General features: G+C 39.4%; 1 long non-coding RNA gene across 1 annotated transcript; it reads left to right on the top strand.

The window, feature by feature from the left end:
* Window positions 1-1,367: 1,367 nt before the first annotated feature.
* On the top strand, window positions 1,368-5,747 carry LOC136232873 (uncharacterized). The gene is made up of 5 exons (XR_010690636.1): window positions 1,368-1,534; window positions 2,592-2,669; window positions 2,758-2,843; window positions 2,983-3,036; window positions 5,207-5,747. It is a non-coding gene; the product is annotated as an uncharacterized lncRNA (long non-coding RNA).
* Window positions 5,748-17,183: the final 11,436 nt, after the last annotated feature.

Genomic DNA, 17,183 nt, shown 5'->3' with positions numbered 1-17,183 from the left:
TTACATAAAAACCAAATTACATAAGTAATTGAAGGGATAAGGTTAAGTGTAAAATGGGATAAGTATAAGGGGTGGCAAGCTTGTAAATAAGCTAACGGGGCGTTTGGTATTCTATTGGGATAGGGATAAGGATAAAGGTTGGGATATGGATAAGGATAAATAGTTGGGATAAGGATAAAAATATAATTCGAGAATTATTATTCAATGTTTGGTACGTGGGATAGGGATATGGATAAAATAATACATTTTACTATTTTAACCTTATTTAAACTACATAACATTAATTTGAGGGATAAGATGGACTTTTCCATCCTATTAACATCGCAGGAGCTTATCACACCTCCTTATACCACCCCCCTACTGGGTATAGGATTTGAGGGATAAGCTTATCCCTCATCTGTCTCACTCTTCTATCTCACAAACAAACACGGGATAACTTATCTCGTGTTTTTTATCCCTATCCCACCTCATATATCCCTCCTAACAAACACCCCGTAAGGGTAGGAGTTGTAAATAAGAAGTGACAAACTTGTAATTAGGAGAAAGCTGGAGAACGGGGAGGGTTGACTGATGCGCCTCGTGGCATTCGGTACCGCAAGGCTCACTAAGGGATAAGGGTACCTCGTCGTTATCAAGTAATAAAATTCTGGAAAAGTCCAGGTATCGTCCACAGGATTTATTTCTGCAAGTATCAAGCTACTTGGTCTCAGGTGTTATCTAGGCTTTGGGGGTTTTGAGTTTGGTTTTGTTTAAGTTAATCTACTCCTAGTTGAATTATACTACTCCTAGCTAAGTTATTCTAATTCTAGCTAAGTTATTCTACGCCTAATTAAGTTACTCTACCCCTAATTAAGTTAAACTACTAGGTGATATTTCACTAATGTAATTACCCGAAGGAAGATGGTATGAACAATAATAATGAAGATAGATTATTAGGTCTATTGATTAAAAACCTAATCTAAGTCACTTGTACTCAAAGCGATTAACCCTACTTACCACTAGTACATAAATGCTCTATAGCTACGCCTTATTAGCAACGGTTGTAATAAGAACCGTAATTAAAGGTCATTAGAGTCGGTTATTTAAATAACCGACTTCAATAAGGCTTTATTAGCATCGGTTAATTGTTAAAACCGACTCTAAATGTCAAATTTTAGGGAGGCGCACGTTTTATAGGATTATTAGTGTCGGTTTTTGCAAAAAAAACTACGCCAATGACCCAAACAATAGGGTCGTTTTTAACTAAACCGGCACCAATTAGATTCATAGCATCGGTTTAGTCACAACTGATGCCAATAAAGTCATTGGCGTTGGTTTATTATGTAACCGACCCCAATTACCCTTTTAGAGTCGGTTATTGACCTGATATAAGAAAGAAGAATTTAGTCTTTCTTTTTTCTTCTCCTTTGCGCGAACACATATCTCCTTTCTTCTAGACCTATTTCCATGCTTTGAGTTCGAGCTTGAAGTTCGTCTGTGTACTGAGGGTGTGTATTGTTCGTGTTCCGAGTCTAAAACAGGCACCGGAAAAGAGGTAAGTGATTAATATGGGTTTTCTACATTTGTAAAATTGTTTGAGTTTAGGTTTCATTTGTAAAATCGTTTATGCGATGCGATCTGATGCTCTGTTTGTTGGGTTTCGTTTGAAAGATCGTGGTGGATTTCGTTTGCTCGCGTTTTGGGTTTCGTTTGAAAGATTGTGGGTTTTGTTTGTTTCGTTCCTATTATGGGTTTCGATCGTTCATTCTGGGTTTCGTTCCTTTGTTTCTGTTCTGGGTTTTTGGGTTTCGTTCGTTTGGGTCTTCGTTCGTTCTGGGTTTCATTCGTTCTAGGTTTGTTCTGGGTTTTGTTCGTTCTGGGTTATAATTATTGAATCTATGTTGACTATTGAATCTATGTTAATTGTTGATTAAACATGTTGCAATATAAAATTAACTAAGATACGCACTCGTTTTAGATAGACTTCTAATTGTCTGTTTGAAGTAGAAGATACACACTCGTTTGAAGTAGAAGATAGACTTCCTAATTGTCTGTTTGAAGTATAAAATTAACTTGGTCCTTATTATTTTTGATATTCTGGTAAATGTGTTCATTAGTACAAGAAAACCCATTAAACGATGCATAGTACATCCAGAGTAAGAGCAGTATTTACTCTGTTCTTCCTTGTTATTATTCTTACAATAGGGTATGGTGATTTTAAGATAGTTTATTATGCTCATACTATGTTAATAAAACACTAGAAATTCACTAATTAATAGGGTTTTTGACCAACATAGTTTCACGGAGAATCATAGTTGCAAGTGATAAACCACCGGCCATTGTTACATTGAACTCATGCCCTTATTTCCGGGTTCATTATTATCCAAATATTTTGAGTTATAAACAGGTCTTAAAAGCCATAGAGGACACATGATTGAAACAATAATAATCAGGATTTGACACAGCACAAGAATAAATTATTTCTAGAGAATGTTATGTTTTCCCCTTATGGATATTATGCTTAATTAGATATGAAGGTGGACAATAGGCTTGTATTAATTTATAAGTGACCTTAAAATCCCATGAAATCTTATCTCTGTTTCTAATTGCAGATTTTTTCTTTTTAAATATTAAAGTCTTTGAAATTCCACGAATTGCTGCATTTTTGGAAGTAATACATGGAGGCCTAGGTAAGTTTTTCTTTTGATTTTTGATAACATCTTGGATAATTTTTTATTAGGCTAAGCTAATTTTGTTTTTAATTATTCAAAATCTAAGGCATTGTTCCAAGTGGATTGTTGTTTCCATTTATGCAATGGGGTGGAAGAACCCATTTTGTGTTCATTATCTGTAACCTTGTTGAGGTAGGTTTGTACTTTATTCCTTTCTAAATTTCTTATTTTATTTAAGTAAATAGATACCTTTGGTGTTTAGCTAATTCATCATATCTTCAATGGCTAATTGATGGTTATATTGATTCAATTATTCCCTTAATTTTTGTAGGTTCAGGAATTGCCATCAGTTTTTATAACCTTTCTTTTTTGGTCTCTAGCTAAGGTGACTCTCCTAACATTCAATTTAATACCTCTTACAATTAACTAATCATATATGATTGAATAATTTTTAGCTAGTGAAAAGTGTACTTCATTTTGTATAGACTGTCTTCTAGATTGTATCACTTTAGTCTACTATACTGTTATCCTAAAAAATATGTCCATTTGGTTTCTGAAATGGCACCTATTTAGTAACCTATAATCCAATTTCCCTGATTCTCTTATTCTTTCATCATAAAAATTATTCTAAAACACCTCTTGATCCACCATAACTTTCTGTTATAACTTTCTGAAATGGCACCTATTTAGTAACCTATAATCCAATTTCCCTGATTCTCTTATTCTTTCATCATAAAAATTATTCTAAAACACCTCTTGATCCACCATAACTTTCTGTTTTATATATAAGTTCTTGAGAAATATGGGTTTGAGCTGCCGCATGAGCAGAAGTATGAACCAAGAAGTGGTTACTTGCTTGGGTTTTAATTCATAGCAGTTATTCAATGGTTTGGTTGAGATTAGCTGTTATAAAAATCATGGGCTTGCTTGTCCAACATTTCTTGATTCTTACATGTGTTGCCTAATCAATTCAGGCGAAGTGGTATGAATGCCAATTGTGGACTTGGGTGCTTTTGTGCTGCCATATCTCAATTTGATTTCTGGAGAGTGCAGACATGCATCTGATTACGTTTGCTTTGTGAACCATACTGATGATTCCTGGTCTGAATCAAGATATATGTGCCAACCTTTTGAGTTACTTTAACATTATTTGCAGATGGGATTTATTTTTATCGTTTCGTCTTGCTTTTTAAATTAGCCAAATCTGATAATCATTCGCAACTTATCATTCCTTACAGAGTTATAGTTCTTCACATCATCACATGAATTGAAGTCTGGAATTGTGTGTGTTTTGCAGCAGTTGATTTTTCTCATATGTACTTCCTTCTTGGTGCTGTAGTATTAATAATATACAGTGTAGTGAAAATAATTATATGCTTATGGTGGCAGTAGGTAGCTGGTGTTTTCGATCAGAGTAGCTACAAGAAGTGATGTTATTTAGTATGTCTTTATTTGATTGTTACATTCTTAAATTGCATATGATATTGTTGCACTCGCTTTGGTCTTGGCAATGTATTGAATTGCTTTTCCCTTTATTTTTTAGCTCAAATATCTTCCCCGTAGTGGTTGGCATTTAGGAAGCAAGTTTTAGGAGTGTCAAAATGGATTATCGTGTCATAATCGTATTATGTGATATATATTGTTCTGTGGTTATATATGATGTAAATTTAATGTTAACTGTAGCTTCTAACAAACTTTCTACTGGTTCTTTTAGCTATAGTTCACAATTTCATTAAAAAATCAAATTGTCCAGCCCTTTTCTTGAATCAATTTGAGAAGTCACCTTCTAACAGTGAATATTATATGCTTAATTTGTTTCTTCCTGCTTATGTTTGTAGTAGAAGCTGTTCTGTCAATGTGAGATATACATTTTCCTGTTATGTTAAGATTTTCTTAATTAATGTTATCATGCTTTTAACTGTAATTAGTCCATTTTCAGGGAAATTACAATAGTGATAATTAATGTCATCTGAGAATATGTCGAAGGTCGGGATAACAGAGAAGATGGCAGGATTTCAACACTAGTTTTTTTTTTGTGTTCGCAGTTAATTTCAGTAATATACAGCAGGTTAAATACTGTGAATTTGAATGTCTTTTGTTGCGGATGCTAGTGGTTACATAGCCGGCCGATTTATGATTGGATTTACGCTTGCAACACTTGTGTCATGCCAGTAATATGTTTAATACTCAAATTATAGGACTTGTTAACAGAACAGTGGCCGGATGGGGAAATATGGGTGAAGGTGCAATTCAGCTGATAATGCCATTTGTGTATGACTTGATTCAGAGAGCTGGTTCTCTTCATGTCATAATGGGTATTTTGGTCTTGACTCTAGGCCAAGACTTGCTTATGTGATATGCGATTACAAACTATAGAACATGGATCTTTGTGCTTCTGTATGGATACTCTATGGGTGTTGAGCTATCCATAGATAATGTGATAGCAGAATATTTCTTTGACATGTACTTTATAATTAGCACTTAGTTTGATGATTAAATATATAAGATTAATTAAGACATATAAATAACATGGTGTTCATGAAATGAATGTGCAGGTTCAAGATGAAGCTACAGACAACAGGAATGATAGCAGCAGCATTTGGAATGGCAAACCTTCTAGCTTGACTGTTCGGAGGATATTCATCTGATTTAGCAGCAAGATACTTTGAAATGAGAGGAAGACTTTGGGTTCTATGGACTCTTCAAACAATGGGACGATATGCATATGGTTAGGATGTGCCAATTCACTTCCACTAGCTATACTAGCTATGATGCTTTTCTCAGTAGGAGTGCTATTCTCAGGAATAGCTATTCTGTAGATGGCTCGTGTCCCTTAGCATCTTCATAAGGTGTTCAGGCAGGATTTTGATTATTGATCAACTTTTGAAGCTCATTGAAATTTATTTTGATTAGGCCTAGTTATGTTTAACATCCTGTTGTAGAGAGTAGTAATAGAGTATATCTCAATTTTTTTTTTGTGTTCACAGTAATATACAGTTGGTTAAATACTTGAAAATACTGTGAATTTGTGAATATTGAATCAAAGATTTGTATATATATATAGCAGGTTAATTAATTACCTTATATTTGTGCACATTTTTATTGATTTTGTATTTAATTTTAGTAATACACCAGGATCAATTTCGATTACGGTAAACGACTGAAGATAACAAATCTTGTTTACTGTTAATTATAGTAATACAAAAAAATTGAGCAGTTTTAATTTGAACCGACTCTAATATAATTGACATTAGTCACGGTTGCAGAACAACCGACTCCAATGCTCTTATCATTAGCCACGGTTCTTCTACAACCGACTCTAATGATCAGAGCATTAGAGTCGGTTGTTACGAAAGACCGTGGCTAAAGACCCCTTTTAGCCATGGTTTTTCGTAACAACCGTGGCTAAAACACAGGGCAATAGAGTTGGTTATACGTAAAAACAGACTCCAATGCCCCTTTGGCCACGGTCGAACAATCGTGGCTAAATATGTCAAGCATTTGCCACGCCCCCTTTTGGTCACGGTCGAACAACCGTGGCTAATGACGGTAAACGACCGTGGCTATAGGCCATTTCTGTACTAGTGTACCCTCTTGAAGTTCCTAGTGCGTGATTCCCTTGTAAGTCCGAAACTAGGTCTAAGGCTCAGCAATTTGGGCTTAATCAACTGAGAGGTCGTCAATCTCCTAGGCTCTGACTAGGTCAGATTCAGCTCGCAATATGTGCCTACTAGATTTTGGGGCTTTTGAATGAGTTAAACCAATTGAATAAAGCGTAAGACAAATATTAAACAATAATCATAGAACAAAATAAGAGCTAAAATATTATTAAAGGCGAAGAACAATGTCACAGGATACAATTAGCCTAGGATTCATAGACTGTATCAAAGAGTACAAACAAGGAAAGATAAAAGGAGATACGAAAATCCCTTTCAGGGAACCTGTCTACTCTGCAGCCGGCTTCCTAGGTCTTAAGGACGGACCTTGAATATTCCTCGGTGAGCGGAGCTTCGAAGGTGCTTCAATGGAGGTTGAAGGAGATGTAGGAGGTGGAGAGGAATCTTCAAGGGTGAAGGCTAAGGTAAATTTACAATAATGAAAGATATCTAATTTACAATGGAAAAGTTCTATTTATAGATGTAGCTTGGGCCCTCTTTCTGACCTATTTCGTGTCCTTATGCAGGTAGGAAGTCGTGGGACCGGTCGTGGAGTCGTGGGGGCAAAATTGGGATTTTTGACCAATTCCCGCAGGTCAGCTCACCGAGCAGGGCGCGCTGCTCGGCGAGCTGGCCCCCAGCTCGTGGCGAGCTGGCCTACAAAGGCCAGCTCGCCGCGAGCTGGCATAGCCAGATCGGCGAGCTGGCCTAAAAAGGCCAGTCCGACGAGCGGTTTTGCCCTGCACGCCTCCGCGCAGTTGCTCGATGTCCCATGATGTAACTTTCGCCCAAACTTATCCCCGCGCATGCACGAAAACTCCAAATAGCATTAGTCTCAAGGCTAAATTGACCCGCCAATCGCTCATTTTGAGCAAACGCTCCGTTTGGTGTGACTTTTGGTGGATCAATTAGCTATAAAAGATAACGGAATTATAACATACATGCCATTTTGGCCATATTTGCCTAAAATGATCAGAAAACGAGCCCAAACAACGAAAAGTTAATAAAACATTTCCAATTTCTAACTAACTCACACAAAAGCATATAAATGCGAGAAACCCTAGTCAGACACGGATTCAGCTTGCGCCGACTCGATCAATTCGTGTTCGGAGCTTCGTGGCGGGGAGACATTAGGACTGCTTTGAAGCCTTTGATCGCTTATTCACGAAATAACACTAAAAAACGTCCTAAAACCGTAGCCAAAGATAGGGGTTTTTGACCCTTATCAAACCTCCTCGCACTTAAAACTTTACTTATCCCCAAGTAAACTAAAAAACTAAACCCGCAATCACAAGCAAGCTAGAAAACCTCCTGGTTTGACTAGGTGCTTGACACAATTTCGAGCATCTGTAATTACATGCATTCGGAAATACAAAGTAGAGACACGATATCCAAAAGCCGCATTTCATTTATCACAGGTCATATGTTTAAGAAAAAGGACACATGTTCAATTAAATGAGCTTAAGGGGATAGCTAAGTAAAACACCTCACCATAGGTAGTTCACTCAATTCACACAATTTTGGTGGCTAAAGTGTTTACTCTCGGCTTATGTTCTTGCTTAGGATTACGTTGATTTTGTACGTTCATCCGAGTTCCTCTACTATGCCATATGACTCCGATGATATCAAAAACAGCCTCGAATTGGGGTTGTAATGTGGTTAGGAGGTTAAAGGTACAACAAGGGTTATGAGTTCTAGCGCTAGAAAAACGAAGTTTAAAATGGCTTTAGCAAATTGTGAAGTGATTGGGCTTTTTATTCATTATTTTTTTTTCTGAGACGTTCTAATTTTAGAACTGGGGAATAGAGTTCTCCCTCTTTTGTTCGTCTCTTTTTTTCCTTTTCTGTTTTTCTCTTTTTTTTTCTTTTGGGTAGTGATGCTCAGTCACTTCTTAGCCTTTTGGCTTGCTACTATGGTGCCATAAACAAGGATAAAGCGCTAGAAGAAAATAAAGGCTTGATACGGGCTTTGTAAAAACTCGAGTCAAGCAACAAACCAAGTGATGGTTTGCGAAAATATGGGTTAGAACGAAAGAAAAATCTATAAACTACAAAAATACCGGCTCAAAGGGGCTTCCTAGAGTAGATGAAAAAGAGAAAATGTTAATTCTAATGAGGCTGATTCATCGTTTAACATCTCAAATCAATGCATGTAGGTTCAACTCAGTATTAGGTGCAAAATCTGTAATCTTTCCACAAGTCAAAGCATTCACACAAAAATGTCAAGAAAAAGAGCTTTTTGATGTTCGCTCTTGGGCTCAAATTCAACTCACAGTTCTTGGGTTTCAATTTTGTGCTTACTAGTTCTCCCCAAACTCAAGTTTAATATCACATGCCTTCAATTCTTAAGTTATCTACCTAAGTAATGATTTTGGCATTTCTTCAAAAGTAGGGTCTAAATGCAAACTTTAGCTCATGCTTTTACAGATACAAGGATTGTGTCCTACACCTAAACTAGTTGTCATGCAATCTTAGATTCGGTTCTCAGCCCTTAAAGATAAATAACGAAGTTTAGATTCGAAGGAGGTTCACGGTTTTAGGTCCTAAACATGCAAAAACATAAATAAAACCCGAAAACGCTAAACTAAACTAGACACGACGCAACAAAAATTTTAAAAATATACAATTTTTGTAAGTTCGTCTACCCCTCCTCCTCACACTAAAAATGTGCAATAAGTTCCAACATTGCATCACAAACCATAAAGTACAAGTGCAAAAAGTCAGGGTGGAGAAGACAATTTACTGATCGATCGGGGGGTATGTCCAAGGCATGTTGTAGCGGTCACAGTAGTCCGCCGCCACATATTCGAGACCTGTGAGTCTCCGGACCATGTTCTGCTCGAAGTTGGCGAACCGTTGGTCCATTTGTTGAACAGTGTTGAAAGTCCGAAGGTTAAGGTCTCTCATCTCTGCCATCATGGTGTTAATGGCTTGGAACTGGGCCTCCGTCCCTGGCTCTTGGTGTTCCGCGTGGTCTCCTGCAGCTGCAGCTGCAGCTCCTTCCTCTTCAGCTCCTTCTTGCTCTTCCTCTCTCCGTTGTGGTGGGTTTCGTGCTCGTTTCCGCGCTCTTCCGCTTGAGCTTGCTCCTCCAGATGGGTCCCTATTTAAAACTGCATGAAAAGTAGATCTTCCCAAAAATTTGGAGTCAAGCAAAGTAGGGTGGAAACCATCTTCCTCAATTTCCAAATCTTTGAATTGGCTACTAAGGAAGTTGGTTACCAAATATCCAAGACCAATCGACCCGCGTTTCCTACTTGTTTGGCTTTGAAAGCCTTCAAAGATAGCTTTGACATTATCAACGGGTTTATGATTGACCACACACCACAATATGAGCAATTCTGTGCTCGAGACCTTATTGCTCTCGTTTTTGCCTAGCAAGTTGTGTGCTACAAACTTGTGTATAAGGTTTATCATTGGGTCTAGGAGAGAGACAGGGCTAGCAGTGCGGGAGTCATAATCTGATGACCCTATTAATTAGAGCCAAGCATCAGACAATGTCACGGGTTCCTCAAAACCCGAGACTGCCCCTGGTGAGTTACGGACTCCCATCAAAGCTGCTATCGTAGTATCACTGAGACGATAAGGTGTACCGTTCAGTCTGAAGGAGTATTTATCAGTTCCTATGGGCCCTTCCTTTTTCAAGGTGGTCAGAAATTCTATGGTGTATGCATAATAGGCTAGGGTCCTTTTTGTGGCTAGTTTATACCATCCCTGGAATTTCAGGATTTCGATGAAATCCTTTTCCCAACCTAGAGATGCTAGACACCTCGGATCAATGACGATTCGTGTGGCAAGGTCTTGCTTAGAAAGACGATCATATAACAATCCCTCATGCTCATTGACTAATCCAAAAGGAGGATTATACTTAGCTTGCAGGGCATCGTTGAACTCGATGTTAGAATCGGCTTCATTGTCAGTCGTGACCTTGGCCTTGCCTTTTCTGCCCATAGTACCTGAGAGATAGACCAAACGGACTAATTAGAATTTCTTCATAAAATATAAACATAAACCCCCCAAACAACCAACAATTAGGCATAAACCATAGCTTAGAAACTTAGGGACCAAAACCATAAGCTTTCAGTCCCTAAGTAATTTACCCGTAATTCCAAATTCGTGCAAAATCAAAGATGCCCAGTGACCAAAATGCATTAAGAATGTGATATAGAACCCCATTGGCAAGTTTTCAACTATAAACTGAATAGTTGAACTTTGAGCTAAAATGGAGATTTTACCCAAATTGAGTAATTTCTCCAAATATTCACAAATTAAGAACTAAAATCATACCCAAAGCACATATTGATCATAATGTTAACATATATTGCAAGAAGATCAAGAATTAAAAGCAAATAAGAGATTATTTGAGAAAAAAGATAAAAGCCCCAAAACCTAGGTTTATCTCAAATCTCAAAAATCAACACCCTAAACTAAAATCTAAGCCTAGAAACATGTTAGAAATAAAAAAATAGGTAAGAATCCATACCTTGTTTGTTGAATTCGGGTTAGTATGGTGGATTTGGGGGGTTAGGTTGTGAAAGAAAAAGAAAGGAGAGAAAGAAAGAAAGAAAGAAGAAGAAGGTAAGGAAGGGGATGAAGAGTCATCCCCTAATTTTATATATTTATATATATATATATATATATATATATATATATATATATATATATATATATATTTTCAATTCGAGATTTTAAAAATCCCAAACAGTCCCGTGTCGGCCGAGCTGGTTGGCTCGGCCGACCAGCTCGGCGAGCAGGGCGTCAGCGCCTTGCTCGCCCGAGCTGGGGTGCTGGGCGATTTTTTTTTGTATGGGGTTCAAAACTTGACAATGTAATGACGAAAATGAGAATTATAAAAATAACAACCAAAATTAACACAAAAGGAAAAGAAAATTGCAGAAATAATTGTTCAAGTTTTGGATTTAAACCGAGGAGAACCCGATTTCTCCCCCTTACTCAATCCTTTCTCAAGATCTTTGGATTCTTCTCCGTTGTGCTCGGGAGAGAACCCTGTGGCCTTTCCTGCCTGTCCCTATTGATCTGGGCTACCTGATTGCTCAGATCTTTGCAGAAAGCTTCATTATTGGCAAGCCTAGCCGAAATCTCTTTTAAGAGAGTAACCACCTCGTCAGATTCCTTAGGAGGTTTCATTGGCCCTTGGTTCTGCTGTTGATATGGGGGCATGCCAAGCCCCTGCTCTCTGTGTTCCTGAACAAAACCGCTGGGAGGTCTAAGCATATTCTGATTCGAATTTCCGTAAGATAGGTTCGGATGCTGAGGCCTTCTATAGTTGTTGTTGTTGTTGTTGTTGTTGTAGGAGTTGTGGTTGTTGGGGTTGTAGTTGTTATAGTTCTGGTTGTATCTCGGTTGCCCCACAACATAATTGACCATCTCCACCCTATCTCCAGCGAAAGGGCTACCTGCCTGACAGTCCTTTCCATGGTGGTTGCGGCCACAGTGCACACAGGTAGGAAGTTGGCTGAATTTAGCCAACAGGACGTCCATCTTCCTACTCAAATCCGCAACAACTGGATTTTGTTCTTGTTCTTCCACAGCAAACACCCGCTGCCTTGTGGGGCCAGCGAGTTTCTCCTCTTGCCACTGCACACTCTTCCTAGCCAACTCATTAATCATGTCATACGCCTCTGTTGCTGTCTTTCTGAACAAATCTCCACCCACTGCGGAGTCTACAATAGCTCTGTTAGTGGGTGTCAATCCGTGATCGAAGACGCTCACCAATTGATGTTTGGGTATGTCATCATGAGGGCACATGCGCAGCATTTTTCTGAATCGGGTCCAAGATGTGTGGAGCGCTGATGGGCGTGGCGTCTAGGTAGAGTTTTCTAATGACGACTAAATGTATATTGCGGTGAATGTGCTATGAGTATGGATGTGATCTTTTAAATGTTCTAACTCCACTAGACACTACGACTACTTAGGGGCAAGTGTACCCTGTCGTATCAAGTAATAATCCGGTTAAGACCGGGTATCGAATCCACGAGATTTATAATTACAAGTATTAGACGACTCGGTTTCGTATGTTATTTAAGCGATGATTACTTTGGGGTAAAGTAAGACACAACTACACACTATTCCTAACTATTAGCGACACAGATTTATGTAGCTAAAACCCTATGAAGTGGGATGAATTATGATAAGTTATAACCACGATAAATAACGACTCTAAATGTATACGGATAATAATTTACTCTTGCAAAGATGACTAAGTGTAGTAGGACCGACCCGTGAAGTACTTAGACTACGTGATTCCTAGTCAAGGCGTGTCTAATGCGGGGGAATTAGAAACTAGGGCCCGTAAGTTCCGTGGCTTGTCAATTCCTACGGTTTCCGGTTTGTCACTTCCGGTAGGGCAACACCTATATAACTCCCTAAGGATAGCCCGAATGGCGTCGGAAATCGCGTTCTCCTACACAATAATCAATTATCAATATCAAAACAAGTAGCAAACACTAACACGTAAAGAGAAATAGAGATTATAAATCATGAAATTATAAATATGAAATGTATATAAATGGAATACAACCAAGCCTAGTACATAGGAAGAGTACAAGCTAATTAGCACGTAAAAGGGGAGAATCCGCCCTTGAAACTGGCTAACCGGACTCAAAGTCATCTCCTAGGTCGTGGAGGTGGAACTCTCGAGCTTGGTGACGAATGGTGGAGCGGAACTTCGATGGAATGCCGAAAACAACCGAACAAGCTCTCGAGGTGGAGAGTTTAGCTACAAAAACTGAATCTATACTACAACAAGTAACAAAACAAGTATAGTTTGCTCTCTAGTGTGTAATTATTTCTTGGATGATTTCAATGAAGTTCAAGAGGTTCCTATTTATAGACATCAAGCAAAGGGCAAGTTTGTAACTTCACAAAGTACAAGTATGGAGCAACATTATTTGGTGCAGAAATCCCATGATACGCCCCGCGTAAATTGGTCTACGCCCCGCGTAAATGCCCATTCCGTCAGAAATCTCCTGCATGTGGACCAATTCGTTGTCTTGTTGTCTCAAGAACGCCCTGCGTAAAGGATTGTACGCCCCGCGTATTTGAGTCTCTGAAGTTTTATTGCTTGAATTGGGGCTTTTACGCCGTGCGTAGCTGGAGTACGCCCCACGTAAAAGAGTCTCTGAGTCTTTATCATTGAAGAATTGCTTGGTACGCCTCGCTTGTATGGTTATACGCCCCGCGTACTAAGAGTTGACTCAGGGAGACAGTGCAGTCTGACTTTCAGGATTAGGCCAATTATTGCCGACATGTGTCATACGCCCCGCGTAGAATGGCATATGCCCCGCGTATGCTGAGTCAATTCCACATGGCTCCTGTGGATAAGGCAATTATTGCTGACACATGTTTCACGCCCCGCGTAAAGGATTATACGCCCCGCGTATTTGAGTAGATTTTTGCTCCTTGCTCGTACCTGAAATACAAAACTTGCGAGCCGAGTTAGCTTGACGTTTTTATTTCCTAAACTAATCAAAAGCATGGAAAATTAACAGAAAGTACGAGATTTATTTTTATTTCTTTATTTTATCAAAACACTTTATTTTTGTAATTAAACTTATTTATTTTATCCAAAATCAACCTGTAAATCACGCTAAAAGATAGGGGTAAAATACCCCTATCAAACCTCCTCGGACTTTAAAGTTTTACTTGTCCTCAAGTAAAAGAAATCGAAAGACAAGGGATTGAGAAAATTAAGAAACAAACCAAAGGTTGGTTTTACCAAGTGCGTGATTTCAAAGTTATGGTTTTGTGCAAAGGTTTCGGTAAGTACCTACGCAAACAATTGAGTACGAAACTTGTTTGAAACCTCCATGATCAAGATTTAATACGCAATATTAACGGGGGTTGATTATCTTTTGAGAACCCGATAGTACCTCACCAAGGGATTTCGCTCTTACGCTCAATTTTAGGTGGGTTGGTGTTTTAGCACTCTTCTTTGCACTTACTCGAGATCATGTTGAATTTGCATTTTCATCCGGGTTTTTCCTCCTAAAATATGGTTAGGCAATATTAAAAATGAACCCGGAGGGGGGTTGCAATGTGGGTGGCTTCTTTAGTGGTTAGTTTAAAGAAACTCGAGTTCAAAAATACCGTTTTGTGATTGCACCGTATCATTGTTTATTTCGGCCTTGGCGAATTTTACAAAATATACTTCAAAATTGCTCGGGTGGAGCTTGAGAATGCCTTTTTATTTTTATTGTATCCTTTGTTTTGATAGAGACACAAAAACAATATTTTGAGAACTTACGGTGCTCATTTGCTAAGGCCGTGACTTATTTTGGGTAATTCGGGTGCAACTTGATTATGTCGGTAATTAAACAAGAGGAAAAAGGGTTAAATGTTAAGAGGGTATTAACAAAAAAAGTTGGTTAATAGGCTCGAAGGGGTTTCCTAATGTTCAATGAAAACGAGAAAAATAAATTAAGAAAGATTAGCCTAAGTGGGTTCGGTTTATCATCTATTGCCTTTTTACTATGCAAATTCTATGAGTCGAGTGAAGTCAAAGCTCTCGAAAAATTGTGAAAGAATTAGAGTTCTCGTACGAACTCTTTTAGGCTCAAGAATACCTCACAAAGATTCGGGTTTAAATTGTGTACTATCAAGTCTTCGCTAAATTCTCAACTATCCCGTTTTTATTGCCTTTTTAAAGTTTATTATGGAGATAACATTTGGGTTAAGACTCAATGTCTTAGTTTAGTACTAATCCTAAGTTTTGCACAAATTCCCTAACTTTAAGATCAAGACTAAAATCTCTTAATTGAACCATTCCTTTATGTTCCGACGCTTTTAATTTTTTTTTATGACAAATAACGGAACTTTAATTAATTTCCGAAGGAGGGATAACGTGTTGGGAAAATTTTAAAGAGTAATAAGTGAGTTTAATTATTCTGTTATTATTAAATTTTTATTTTTGTTTTTGGTAGTGCAAACCAAACTAAAAGTGCGGGATTGCACGACCCTCCGCGTTATTTAAAATGATGCCTATTCCAAGGGCGTCGCAAAAAGAAGTGAAAACAAAAACAAAAATAAAATAAAGGTAAAGAAGAAAAAGAAGACCCTTAGTGGTCAGGTGCCCTACGCGAGGCGTGCCCAGGGGGGCGCCCCGCGTAGGGTAGCATGTTTAGTGCGTTTTGAGTCAGAGACTCAAATACGCGGGGCGTAATAGTGAGGGCGCCCCGCGTAAGGCGGTGGTTTTATTGTTTTGGGAGTCAGAGACCCAAATACGCGGGGCGCAGGAACAGGGCGTCCCGCGTGTTTGAGTTTCTGAACCTTTTTTAAGCATAAAAATGATGGGCACGCGGGGCGTGCCATGGGGTACGCCCTGCGTGGTGTTATTCTAAACGAAAATAATGAAAGCACAAAACATAAACGGAACTTAACAATTTCACTTAAAAAGAACATTCTACATTAAAAACATAAAAACAACATCAAAAAGAAAATAAAGAAAACATGAAAAGAAAAGAAAGGGAAACTATGGTTGTGGTGGAGGCGGATTGCCATGGATGTTGAAGTGGGTGTAGAAGGCGTTGGTGAAGGCGTCAAAGTTAGCCCTATCCTCTAGCCATTGAGCCTCCAGGGTATCAAAGCGAGAGTCGAAATGAGCCCGATCCCTACGTTGGTTATCCTCCAGAATATCCAACCGAGCATAAAGAGAGTTAAAATCATGGAGGGGTGGAGGACTAAAATTGAGACCCAAGCTTGAGTCCGAGTCACCTTCCGCATTGGAGTGGGCCGCCCCCGAAATTTCACCCGGGCCGGAAGTGGGATGCTTTAAGGATTTAAAAGCGTTTTTGTCCAATGGCCGAGGCACAAGGCGCGGGAGGCGCTCAATAGCGTCGGAACCGAGAGTGGAGAGGGTGAAGATGGTGACGAGGTGGCCGAACCCGAGCTTGGCCCGTTTCCGGATGGGTGTGGCACGGAAATGGACGGCCACGTGGTAGGCGAGGTCGTATGTGAGCCCGTTGGCACAACAGTAGAGGGCCAACAGTTCATGTTTGTTGACCTTGGTGGACTCGGATTTCCCCGTGAAGTAGAAGGAGATGAAGCGGTGAAGGAGCTGGAGAATAGGGTCACAAATACACGCCGGGTGGAGGTTGGATACGTGATAGTCATCGGACCCGGTAATGGAGGTCCAAAATTCGGGAGCGGAGACACCGTCGGGCCAATGGGCGACGCTAGGCTCCGCTTGATGAGTGAAGTGGTTGCGAAGCCATTGGGTGTCAATTGTGAAGGGCCGGTTTTGGAGACGGAAGTTAAAAAGTGCGGCTCCGGGCACATTGTTGGAGGTGAGGGTGGTGTAGAACTCCAGGACCAAGGAGGGGTACACGTGGTATTCTTTGCTATAGATATCGTACCACCCGAGGGCACGAAGACGAGCTTCAAAAGGTGTGCCGAGATCGTGTTGATCAAGCACGCTACGTGGGGATATAGGGAAGCTCCATGACAGTGGCGGCACAAAGGTCTTCGTACCAGGTGGCCTCCTTGATAGGGGTCAAAAACCCCTATCTTTGGGTACGGTTTTAGGACGGTTTTTAGGTTTATTTGGCTAATAAGCGAGCAATTCTCGCATTTAAATGCTTTTGTGTGAGTTAGTTAGAAATTGGAAGCATTCTATTTACTTTTCGTCGTTTAGGCTCGTTTTGTGATCAATTTAGGCAAATACGGCCGAAATAACACGCATAATAGAATTCCGTTATCTTTTGAAGCTAATTGGTCCGTCAAAAGTCGCACCAAACGAAGCGTTTGCTCAAAATAAGCGATTGACGGATCAATTCGGCTTTTGGACTAATGTTTTCTGGAGTTTTTATGCGTGTGCAGGTGTAAGTTCAGACGAAAAAGGGTTTGGAAGTCATCCGGTACGG

This window comes from Euphorbia lathyris, chromosome 6, assembly GCF_963576675.1.
Source record: "Euphorbia lathyris chromosome 6, ddEupLath1.1, whole genome shotgun sequence".
NCBI lineage: Eukaryota > Viridiplantae > Streptophyta > Magnoliopsida > Malpighiales > Euphorbiaceae > Euphorbia > Euphorbia lathyris.
This window is presented reverse-complemented; position numbering and strand designations above follow the sequence as displayed.